General features: G+C 47.9%; 1 long non-coding RNA gene across 1 annotated transcript; it reads left to right on the top strand.

Moving 5' to 3' along the window:
* Positions 1-561: 561 nt before the first annotated feature.
* LOC113607351 (uncharacterized) lies at positions 562-2,823 on the top strand. Its single transcript, XR_003427918.1, has 2 exons — positions 562-689; positions 1,428-2,823. It is a non-coding gene; the product is annotated as an uncharacterized LOC113607351 (long non-coding RNA).
* The last annotated feature ends 318 nt before the right edge of the window (positions 2,824-3,141 follow it).

The raw sequence follows: 3,141 nt of genomic DNA, 5'->3' as shown, positions 1-3,141 counted from the left end.
GGGCTTCCAGTGTTCAACCATTTTTCAAATGAGAAAACTGAGGTTCAGGAGGTAAGGTGACTTCACAAATCTCCAAAGCAAGTGGCAGAGCTAGAATCCACCTCCAGACTCCCAAACTCTCCACTGTTACTCCATGTGGTGGCTCTCCTTCCTCTTGGGAGCTCTGACACTGCTGAGCCAGACACAGGCCACCATCTCGTATCTGATGGAGAAACCAGTGTGGCTTTCAGAGGCTTATTACAAACAAACAATGAGTTGCAAATGTTCCCATGGAAGTTGATCATTTGGCAAATGCTTTCGTTTACGGAGGTATTTAACTGCATGAAAGATGGAGCCAAGCCGCACAGCCCTTGCTGCATGTGAGTCCTGCCCAGAGCCCTTAGCAGAGACTCCCCCTCAGTGCAGCTGGTGTCCCGTGCCTGCAGGGCTGCGGCTGCCAGACCTTGGGAGATGCTCTTGAGTCTCCGGCTCCCTCTCACTGACACAGAGCTTTCTTTACAGTTTACAAACAGATTTCTGACATGTTACTTTTTTTTTTTTTGGTGCGGCTTGCAGGATATCAGTTCAGTTCCCGGACCAGGGATTGAACCCAGGGCCACAGCAGTGAAAGCCCAGAATCCTAACCACTAGGCCACCACGGAACTCTGCCTGACGTGTTATCTTGGTTGAGCCTCTCAACCATCTTTAAGGTCAGTGGGACAGGTTTTATCTCCTTTTACGGAAAATTGAGCTGAGAGAGGTTAAGTAATTTCCCTAAGTCCCATGGCTACTGTGTGTCAGGGATAGAGCTGAGATATAAACCCAGGTGTGTGCTTTCAGCTCCGTGTTCCTTCTGCCACACCACATGACCTTCTCCTGCTGCCCTGCCAAATCCCATCACCCCAAAGCCTGGCGCCTCTTTAGTGGAACAGCTCGGTGTCCCAGTGAGAGAACACCTTTGAAGGAGAGCAGCCTCAGTCTGAGTCAGGGCTCTGACTCTTATCAGCCTGAGCTGCAGTCTTCTCATCTTTTGCATGGGAAAGAATAATCATACCAACTCACACCGGAGTGGTGAGGATTGTGCGTGCATTTGGTGAAAGCCACGATCACAGTGTCTGGCTCACAGTAGGGCTTCAGTCCCCCCCCATTGTCTGTACCTGAGTGTTGATGTCTGTGCTCTGCACCGGTGCCTTTCATTCCACCCTCACAATGGGCTATGTGTAGGGCCTTCCAGCCTGGCTGGGAATTTCCCAAGAGCAGGGACCATGTCCCTTTTATGAAAAATACTTGGAAGTGGCTCCTGCCCTTGACCAGAAGACCTGAATTTTAGTCTTTTGTCACTTTCTTCCTCTGATCCTCAATTTTCCCATTTGTAAACTGAAGGGGTTTGACTAGATGATCTCTAAGGTCCTTCTGAATGATGATATTCTATGGTTTTCCTCACCCAGACTGGACTCTGAAGACAGAGGAACTGTGGCCACTTTTGCCCTGGATACTTCCTACTCCTAGCCCAGTGCCTGGGAGAAGGCTCTGCACATTCACAAATGTTTAGGTGCACAGCATTGTGTGCTGAGTATGATGCTACCGTCTCTGGGGAGACACAAGGAAGAGAAAGCAGTCCTATCCCCCAGGACTCCTACCCACCAAGAGTCCACCTCTGGTCTCATTGAGGAGACAGCAACAGCACACATGAAAACACCAAGGGTACTTAGTTCAGGCCCTGGGCATCTCTCCCTGGGAGGAATGCAAACAACCCCCTAACAGACTTCCTCACTTCTAGTATCTCCCCTTTGCTAATTCATCCCCATGCAGCTGCCAGATACACAAAGGCCAGCTCTGATCAGATCTCTTACTGGCTTTGAAGCCTTCAATGCTCCTTCTCTCTTTCTGGTGAAAATCTGAACTCATTAGCATGGCACCAAACCCTTTGCTGTCCAATCCCAGCCTGCCCCGAGGGCTCCAGTCATCATCACTGCTCATTGGCACCCAGACGCTGATCATTTGGAACTTCCTGCTCTCATTCCCATTCCAGCCCCAGTCTTCCAGCATGCTTGAAAGCCTCTGCAACCCCCATGATTTGCTTGACCTGTTTAGGTACAATCCCATCACATTTCATTGACTTATTTCATCTCAACATTTCAGCCTGAAGTGCCCTTATCACCAGGAATTCCAGAATCTTCCTTTCCCCTCTCATTCCCTGCTATTCCACTGTACACAATTGCCTAGCAACCTGGGCGCTACTCAGTCCAAAGAGATTAGAGTGTGAGAAAAGTCAATGTATGAGAAAGATCAGAGTCATGCAAGATAAACCAGGATGGGTTGCCTGCAAACAGAGAACTTTCATCAGGATTTAGAATGTACGAGAACTTCGGCAGGTAGATGTGTTGGCAATGGGGAAGGGAGGACCCCTGAAGTATGGGATCAGTAGCTAAGGGGTGGAAAAAGGCAGCGCCTCAGGCTCAGAATGCAATGACTTCACTTGATAAATTCCAGTCTGGTAAGGCTTTCAGAAACTGGGTGAGCTCATTCAATGCTGATATCGTTCCAAATTGGTATAGTCCTTGAGAGCCATAAAATATGTTCATGTCTTTGACAAGTAATCCTGCCCATGAAAATTTATGCTTTAAGGAAATAATTCACTGGAACACCAAATGCTCTTTGAACAATAGTGTTCATAGAGACATTCTATATAGTAGAGAACATGTGGAAGAAATCAACAGTTCAACAATAGGAGCTGGTTAAATAAAATAGGAAATGTCTAGATAATGAAGTGTTAGGAAGATATTAAAACTGATAATTAAAGTTTGTACTATTCAATTCTGAATTAACAAGTCAGCAAATATGGATGGAGGGTGCTGTATCAGTTTGTTAGGGCTGCTGTAACAAAGTACCACGGAGTGGGTTGCTTAAACACCAGAAATTTATTTTCCCACAGTTCTGGAGGCTGGAAGTCTGAGATCAAGGTGCAGCAGGTTGGTTTCTTCTGAGGCCTCTCTCCTTGGCTTGTAGATGTGTCTTCTCCCTTTGTCTGCGCAGGGTCTTCCCTCTGTGTGTGTCTGCGTCCTAATTTCCTCTTATAAGGACACCAGTCCTATTGGATTAGGCCCTCCCGCCGCGGAGCACAGGCTGTGGACGCGCAGGCCCAGCGGCCATGGCTCACGG

The sequence above is a fragment of the Aethalodelphis obliquidens genome, unplaced genomic scaffold (assembly GCF_003676395.1).
Source record: "Aethalodelphis obliquidens isolate GAN/ISIS:26980383/991018 unplaced genomic scaffold, ASM367639v1 scaffold48, whole genome shotgun sequence".
NCBI lineage: Eukaryota > Metazoa > Chordata > Mammalia > Artiodactyla > Delphinidae > Aethalodelphis > Aethalodelphis obliquidens.
This window is presented reverse-complemented; position numbering and strand designations above follow the sequence as displayed.